The sequence below is a fragment of the Bombus affinis genome, chromosome 3, assembly GCF_024516045.1.
Source record: "Bombus affinis isolate iyBomAffi1 chromosome 3, iyBomAffi1.2, whole genome shotgun sequence".
Lineage (NCBI taxonomy): Eukaryota > Metazoa > Arthropoda > Insecta > Hymenoptera > Apidae > Bombus > Bombus affinis.
The window spans coordinates 15,001,287-15,010,586 of NC_066346.1; positions in this window are offsets into that span (position 1 = coordinate 15,001,287).

Consider the following 9,300-nt stretch of genomic DNA (forward strand, 5'->3'; position numbering starts at 1 on the left):
GACGATTTCCTCGATGATATCCCTTTCCGCAATCTTCCTAGCAATCTTGTCAACGAACGCGACGAAATTTCATCCTACGCATATCGCCGATATGTCTATTAAATGTCAAGACTAATATCTATTTATTTTTACAAAAATGTACAAAAATCTGACGTTAATGAAAGCACAACACATCTGTTTGAAAAATGAAAGAAAGGAAGAAGTAGAAGGAAGTAATTTCTAAGAAATAAATGAGAGAAAGATGCGAAGCATTAAAAAGTAGACAACGATTTGCCCAACGTCTTACGTCCGATTCCTACGTCGATTTTAATAATCTTTAGAAATCTAGGATAAATCACGATATCTATTAATTAATACGTATTTGTCGGTTGATTGTGTCCGATGATCAGGCCAACTGTTAACTACGGAACATCGAACTCACGCAGCGTCGGAACGAGCAAACAATTTATGGTGTCATCAGTGTGATACAATGGAAGATGGAGAGAGATGCGCCAATCTGACCGGAAACTTCACCACTTTCGGGCACAAGTGCACTGGTGACAAAAGGACCTGTATGGTAATGACAAATGATAACAGCGATTCAAACGCTTGTTGATTATACACAGGTCACGCACGTGTTTCAGCAGATGTTTGATATTTTGCTTTGATCGCGTGCTTTTAAAGCAAACAGAATATAGCAAACAGCTAGCTAAAAGCGATATTAGTTATCGTCAACACGTCAACAGCGAACTGTTCTCTAATTCAGTGAAATCGTTATTTCCTATGCCGATTTTTGTTGTATTTTTAAGAATTTTGTAAAGTTTTCTGATCCAAAGTGTCTCGTCGTATTCTCCTAAATCGTTTCGAGTTAATTGGTAAAATGTTTGATCATTCGGTTTAATTTCTATGAGTTTCGGGGTTTCGTTGTTGTTTTTCCATTCGTTGAATGAATTAGTGTGGTCAATTAATAGGTCGAGATTAACTATTTCGTTGCGAGTTACCGCGTGAACCCTAGATAAGGCGTCTGCAGCTGTATTATCTTTACCCTTTGTGTATTCGATTTCATAGTTATATTCTTCGAGTCTAAGTCTCCAACGAATCAGTTGACTAGAGAGGTCTTTGCAATTGTGTAGCCACTTAAGGGCTTGGTGGTCGGTTCGAATAATGAAGCGTCGTCCTAACAAGTATTGCCTAAGTCTTTTCACGGCCCATACGATGGCCAAGAGTTCCTTTTCTGTCGTGGTATAGTTTCGTTCGGGTGGGTTTAGTGTCCTTGAAATGTAACAGCAAGGATGACCGTCTTGTGACAGTATTGCTCCTAGTCCTTCGTTACTTGCGTCGGTGGTTAGGGTAAAGGTTTTGTTAAAGTCCGGATAAGCTAGTATTGGGGAATTACAGAGTTTGTCCTTTAAAGTATCAAAGCTAGTCTGGTGTTTGTCAGTCCAATGGAATGGTGTGTCCTTTTTTGTTAAGTCTGTAAGGCTTTTCACGATTTTAGAAAAATTCCGAATAAATTTGCGGTAATAACCTGCTAAACCTATGAATGATTTAACGTCCGTGGCATTGCGGGGTAATCGAAAGTTTTTTACAGCGTCTAATTTCTTGGAGTCTGGTTTAACTCCTTCGGCTGAAACTACGTGGGCTAAGTATTCTAGTTCCGGTTTTACGAATTCGCACTTATCCGGTTGCAATTTAAGTCCTAATTCTCTGAGTCTCTGAAATACTATCGCGAGGTTTTCATTATGTTCTTGAATCGTTTTTCCCAATATCACTATGTCGTCCAAATAAACAAGGCAATATTTTCCTACAAGTCCAGTTAAGGCTCTGTCCATTAATCTTTGAAAAGTAGCGGGTGCGTTTTTAAGACCGAATGGCATTCGATTGAACTGAAAGTGGCCTTGCGGTGTCGAAAAAGCGGTATATTTTTTGGATTTCTCGTTCATTGGAATTTGATGAAATCCTGAGGATAAATCAAGCGCCGAAAAGAATTTCGCGTTTCCTAGTTGTGTCAAAATGACGTCTATGTCAGGTAAAGGATAAGCGTCTTGTTCCGTGAGTTCATTTAGTTTCCTAAAATCAATGACTATCCTCCATTTCTGTTTTCCTGAGGCGTCTAATTTTTTCGGAACTACCCATACCGGAGAGTTATAAGGGGAATCGGATTCTTCTATGATATTTTTCTTTAACATGTCTTCTATTTGTCGCGAAATTTCGCCTCGATGACATTCCGGTGGTCTATAGGGTCGTGTGTTAATGATTTTATCTTTGGTTAATGAAATTGTGTGCTGGGTTAAATTAGTACAGGGCAAAAGGTCAGTTTCTAAATTAAAGATGTCAACGTAGTGGAGAATAATCTTTTCTATGGATTCGCGGATTGGCTTTTCAATGTGATCTGTTCTCACTAGGCTTTTTAGTTTTGATACGTTGGAAACGTCATGGAAATTTTGAATATTACTAGAAATTTCATTGTTTTGCTCACCAGTGTTGATAAAACATACTTTAGTTGGTTTGCCTTCCAGATAGATTGTTTGAACTCTGTTTTCTCCAGGAGTTAATTGTATTGGTTTCTGAAATAAAATGGTTTTGTAATTTAGTCGGATTCTGTCATTGGATATTGAATAGTTATACTTCTCTAAACATGGTAGCCCAATGATTCCGTCTTCGATGATTGGGAAGTTGTCCGGTACTATGTGAAAGATGTGGTCTTGTCCAAAAATTCGTTTCGTTACGTATTCGTTCGTTTCGTATTTGTCTCGTCCCATAGAAAATTTTTGTCTAGGCCCTATTTGTATCGCGTTGACAGTTTTGTTACGTTTCACTAGGTTTATCCCTGCTCCTGTGTCGACCAGAAATACTCGCTCTGTGGTTCGGGTTGACAAAGGTATTGTGAGTAATCTTCCTGTGGTGATGTTGACTCGTATGTTTCGCGCGGTTCGTCTATACTCTGGTTCGATGTTACTTCTCGTGTTTCGTCCCTTTCCTGGACTGCTTGAATTCTTGCGGGTGGTCGGTCGTACTGGCTCGGTTGTAGAAAATTTTGGCATTTGCTAGCCATGTGTCCCAGCTTTCCGCATTTGAAACACTTCAGTTGCGCGCGTTTAGCGGGTGGCCCATTCTCTACTCGGTCGAATGTGGTAGGTTTCTGAGCTACTGGTGCGTTAGGCGATCTAGATAGTGTATTAGATCGTCTTACCTGCATTGATTCAGTTCGCTGTCGAGTGCCGAAGCGTGCAGACGTGTCTCTAGTGCCCAGTGAAGTTCGAAAGTAACACGTGTCACCCAACCGTCGAAAGTGAACACAACGTGCTCCTATCTTCCCAAGTGTTTCCTATCCGCCAGAGAGAAGAAAAGCCTACGCACCTAACCCCAACCCGATCCCTGCCGCATAGCCTCACGACTAGTTATTCATATTGAAATAGCTAGCTCGATGATGGCCCAACAATCACGACCAGGCTCGCCTGTGCAAACCCATCACTACCCCGCGCTACTCCCCCCGTGGCAGAAGTTCAGCAGATCCCCCCGTGCCAACGACGCCAATAAGGCGAAAAAACGCAAAACCGAACCATCAGACACAAACTCGAACGAACAGCCATCAACGCAAATTAACACCCACAACAGGTTCGCAATTTTGGAATCCACAAACGACGCCATGGAAACCGCAGGCTCGCCACCTAACCACCACGCACAGAGAAGCCCCCCTCCCCCACCAATATTTATTAATGATGTCATCAACATCCAGACAATGACCAAGTCCTTAGAGAGAGATATCTCCAAGGAGGACTACAACCTGAAGATAACCAACAACCAGGTAAAAATCCTGCCGACGAATCCAGAAGCCTACAGGAAGCTCACCAAGACACTTAGGGCCCTGAACGCCAATTTCCACACCTACCAACTCAAAGAAGAAAGACCTTTTCGGGTGGTGCTACGAAACATCCACCACTCCGCAGACATCGACGAACTAATATCCGAATTATCTAAACTCGGCCATGAAGTCATAAATGTCAGCAACATAAGGCATAGAGTCACGAAAGACCCGCTATCCCTATTTTTCATCGATTTAAAACAGAAACCCAACAACAAGGAAATCTACAACATCAGTCGCCTAATGAACGCCATCGTAAAATTCGAACCACCGCAAATCAAAAAGGAGATAGTGCAATGCAAAAGGTGCCAAAGATACGGGCACACGCAGAAATACTGCAACCATACCTTCCGCTGCGTCAAATGTGCAGGTACACACCCCACCGACCAGTGCAGGAAATCACCGGAAACCCCAGCGAAGTGCATCCACTGTCAAGGTCACCATCCTGCCAACCACAAAGGCTGCGCAGCCTACAAAACTCTGTACTCAAACAAATACCCCAAACTTAGACCAAAAGAGGTAAATCACCAAACACCCAGCTCGCCGAAAATCATCCTTACCCCAATCCCCCCAACCAATCAAACACCCAGCCCTATCAAACTCACCACTCCCTCAAACTCCTATGCCCAAGCGGTACAAAGCACTCGAAATACACCAAATAGCCACAGGGATCCTCCCCAAAATAGTGCCCCCACCCCACCTAATACAGACAACGTCTCTAGACTTAAAAAGCTAATAGAGAAACAATCCGAGCAAATAAACAATTTGCTATCGCTATTAACACTCATCATGGATAAATTAATACGCCCCGACACAAAATAAAACCAAGACGCATAGCTCTGTGGAATGCCAACGGTCTAGCGCAACGCAAACTTGAGCTATAACTCTTCCTAAAACACCAGCTAATCGACATAATGCTCATATCTGAAACCCACTTCAGCGACAAAAACTACCTGAACATAAACGGATACAAGTTCTACCATAGCCAACACCCCAGCGGAAAGGCCCACGGCGGCACCGGAATCATAATCAAATCAAACATTAAGCACTACGAACTTCCACCATTCCAGAAAGACTACCTCCAAGCAACAAACGTAGCAATAGAAGACTGTCATGGTACAATCACCACTTCAGCTGTATACTGCCCTCCCAGACACTCCATCGCCAAAGAAGACTTCGACTACTTCCTGGACACCCTGGGCAACAGATTCATAGCCGGAGGAGACTACAACGCTAAACACACCCAATGGGGTAGCAGACTGGTTACAGTAAGAGGCAAAAACCTCCTCAACAGCATAATAACCAACAACCTCAACTACCTTACCACATACGAACCCACACACCGGCCCACCGACACAAACAAAATACCCGATCTCCTTGATTTCCTCATAACTAAAAATATCTCGTCAAGACACGTCCAAATCAATTCCTCGGCTGATCTCTCCTCTGATCATTCCCCCGTGATAGTAACAGTCAGTTCAACTATCATCGAGAATACACCTAATGGCTCCATTCATAACCAACACACCAACTGGCAGCTCTTTAGAGAAGTCTTTACCCACTCAACTTCAGCCTCAACCTCACTAAAAACCAATGATGAAATCGAAGCAGCCACGGAATACCTAAATGCGAGCATAATAAACGCTATCCGCGTCTCCACACCGGCAAAAACGTCCACCAGCAACCACGAATACCCCCAGTACATACTAAAAAAAATAGCAGAAAAACATAGACTAAGAAGGATATGGCAGACCCATAGAACACCGGAGGACAAACGCAAACTAAACAACGCAACTAGAAAACTATCCAAAACCATAAAGAACTACAATAATGACCGTTTTCACAAATATCTCGCCAGCCAGTCCCCCACAGCCGACTCTTTTTTTTTTGCGTGGGGAGGGCAAAATGCTATTACGCATGCCCAGTGACCCGCATCACTGGGTTATGTGGGAGTCGGTCATGTCGTTGCCATACCCACTAAAAACCCCTCCTCCTTCTTCCTCCGCTTAGAGGGCAGACAACCCCGGTAAAACCTGTCGGCAGTCATCAGGGTTGTCCTTTCGTGCCCCGTTGTATCTACTTCTTCGGGCAGTTACTGCTCATGTCGTCCTCTCAGCCAGTTCAGAATACTGGGCTGGTCTCCTTCTGCGGTTTTTCGTTGTTTCATGTTCTTGCCCTCATTGCTCCGCGTAGTTGTTGTTTCGCTCGTTCTCCTCCTTGCCTCTTCCCAGGCCCTCGCTGTCACCCTCCTGTGGCACATGACGGTCTTGCAGAATTGCCTGAATTTATTCCAGCTCTCGTCCTTGGCGGTCACCGTGGCGATCAGATTGCCCACATCTATCTTCCCGCCCAGAGCGTTCTCCAGCTCGATCCTTCTGTCCGTCCACTTCGGGCACGCGAAGAGGGCGTGCTCTGCATCGTCGTTCGAATCTCCACAGTCGAGACAGTTGCTGTCGCTGTCCCTGCCAATCCTTTTCCTATAGACACCGAAGCTCCCATGCCCGGTTAGCAGCTGCATGGTGTGGTGATCGATGTCCATCTTCTTTTTGGTAAATAGCAGCGCACTCGGTATTAATTTCTTTGTGATATTTTCCTTTTTGTAGTTGTTCCACTCCTTCTGACAGTCCTCTTGGGCCTTCTTGCGAATCGCCTCCAGTTCCTCCTTCAGCTTGCTGCCGTCATCCGTGCCAATCCTGGACCCATGGATCTTGTTCCTCTCGTAGGTCTCTCCGAGCAACTTTATCTTTATGTAAATCGGGAGATTCCCGGTCAATATGCAAAGTGCCGCGTGGGAGACGGTACGGTATGCCGTCGTTGTTATGCACAGGGCCGTTCGTTGTGCTCGTTTCAGCTTTTTCCTGTTCTTATCGGTATTCGCTGCTCTAGCCCACACCGGTGCTCCGTAAGTTACGATGGACTCCCACACATTGTAGTAGAGCCTACGAGCCAAGCTGGTCGGCCCGTTGATGTTGGGTAGAATTCCCCTAAAGGCTCCTATTAACTTGTCGGCTCTATTACACACCATCTCGATATGCGCACCGAACCTCCGACTGGAGTCGATGACGACTCCGAGATACCTGATGCGATCGACCGTTTCGATGTCCGAGGAGCCCAACCTGAGTTTCACCAGTCTCGGCACTCGCAAGCTTGTGATGAGCATGACCTCCGTCTTTTCTCTCGCCAGGGTGAGCCCGACACTCGTGCACCAATCGTTGGCGATCCTTAGCATCGTGTTGACCTTGGCGGTGGCCTCTTCGTTCCTCCCGACGGAACATGTGATGGCCAGCTCATCCGCGAAGGAGGTTGCTCTGACCATTGGCATGTTGTCGAGTCTCTCGAGCAACCGGTCGTATACCAAGATCCACAGGAATGGTCCGAGGATGGATCCCTGCGGAACTCCCGCCGCCACCTCGTGCTCCACCGTGCCGTGCTGGTTGCTCACGATGATCCTCCTTCCGGATAGGTAACTGCCGATTAGCCTTTTGACCTTCCATGGCAGCTTCCTCTTGTCAAATTCCTCGTATATGCTCTTCCAGCTGAGCGAAATGAAGGCATTGCTAATATCCAGGGTGATTATCACGCAAATTACCTTCTTCTGTTTGCAGATGTTGGCAAACTTCATCACCTGCGTGATGGCATCTACCGTACTCTTCTTCTTTCTGAAGCCATATTGCCTCCGATGGAACGGGTCCATTCCGATGAATCTCTCGATGATCTTCTTAAAGCATTTTTCCCAGATCCTGCTCATGGTTGAGAGTATGCTTATCGGCCGGTACGCGTTAGGGAGACTGGGATCCTTTCCCGGTTTCCTTAGCAGTATTACTCTGGCCGTCTTCCAGCAGTGTGTGATCCTTCCTGATTCGGTGATGCCGTTGAACGCCCTTGTCACGATCTCGCTCCTGCGACTCGCTATCAGCTTCGCGATCTCGCCCGGCACGCCATCGACTCCTGCAGCCTTCTTGGTGTTCATTCTTCCGGCGGCATCGACGACATCGCCTTCGCCGATGGCGACGCTGAGGCTAATATCTCCTTCTTCTTCGGTCTCTGCCTCTTCGCGGCCCTCATAATGGGGTGGTCCGTGTCCCAAGGTGAATAGCCTCTGTAGGACTGCCTTCACCATGACGATCGGCATGTCGTTGGTTGGTCCCTTGCTTTTACATTTCTTCATGACCGTGCGATAGGGTTTGCCCCAAGGGTCGCTCTCCAGTATCTTGCAGTATTCTGCCCAAGCTGTTTTTTTTTCTGCGGGCGATCTCCTGTTTTAACTGCCTTCGGATCTCCTTGTAGGCGTTGACGAGGGGCTCGGTGTTGCCGGCATTCTTCTTCCTTTCTCTCGTCACCTTCCTGAGCGCTTTGTGCGCCAGCGCTCTCAGTTCCGCGATCATCGGGTTCCACCAGTAGTTCGCGTACTTGCGGCTCGCCGCACAGTTCGATTTCCTTAGCATCCCTTCGCACGTACCTTCGATGCTCTTTTGCAAGGACTCGGCCCCATCCGCTCCGATAGCCGCGTTGAGGTCCTCCTTCTTTAGTGTGTCGTCGAATCTGCTCAGGAACTCCTCCGGCGACATGTCCTTGGTCACGTACCTGTAGAACTTCGATACGGTCCGGGTCTTCCTAGCCTTAAACCTGTGGAGCACGTACAGATGGTCCGAGGCCGAGTATTTGTCCAAGACCGCGCTTCCGGCGTGTATCTCGCTGACCTTGTTGGATACGCTTAATATGTCGGGGAAGCTCGTCTTCCCGTTCATGAAGAAGGTGTACTTTTCCTTGAGCCTCACTGGAAACACCCGGTGGCCGCTTAGTGCCTCCATTAAGACTCTCCCTCTCATGTCTGTGGTCGATCCTCCCCAACAGGTTGACTTTGCGTTGAAGTCTCCGGCCACGAAGACCTTGTCGTGTCTTCTAGCAACGCTCTTCGTCATAGTCGACAGCGTGTCTATGTATTTGGAGTATGCTAGCTTATTTGTGTTAGGCGAACAGTATCCGCTGAAGCAGAAGTCGCCGCCGACGCGGGCGCCCACTATCCCGTCGCTCTTGACCTCTGTTGTTTCATCAGGCAGTTTGCCATTGAGGAGTGTGACCCATATCGAGGCGTCTCCTTTGGTGTCATTAAACCAGTGCGGTAGCTGCCTGTTCGGCTAGGAAATTATTATTATATCCGGCCTAAGTTCGATCGCGCATTGGTGCATCATATCCTGCGCCAGCTTGCATCTGTTGAGGTTTATCTGCAGTATCCTCATTTATACGCTTTCAACCGCGTTCTATATTCTGGACAAGCCAGGGATCCGGTTACGTGGTCAAATTTCACTCCTTTCCCCTTGCTGCAGATGGAGCAGCAGGGTGCGTTGACGCAGGCAGCTATCGTGTGGTCTTTGGCTCCGCACTTCCTGCAAATCTCCTTTCCAGGGCTTATCGCCGTGCATTTGTTCGCGATATGCCCGAACATGTGACATCTG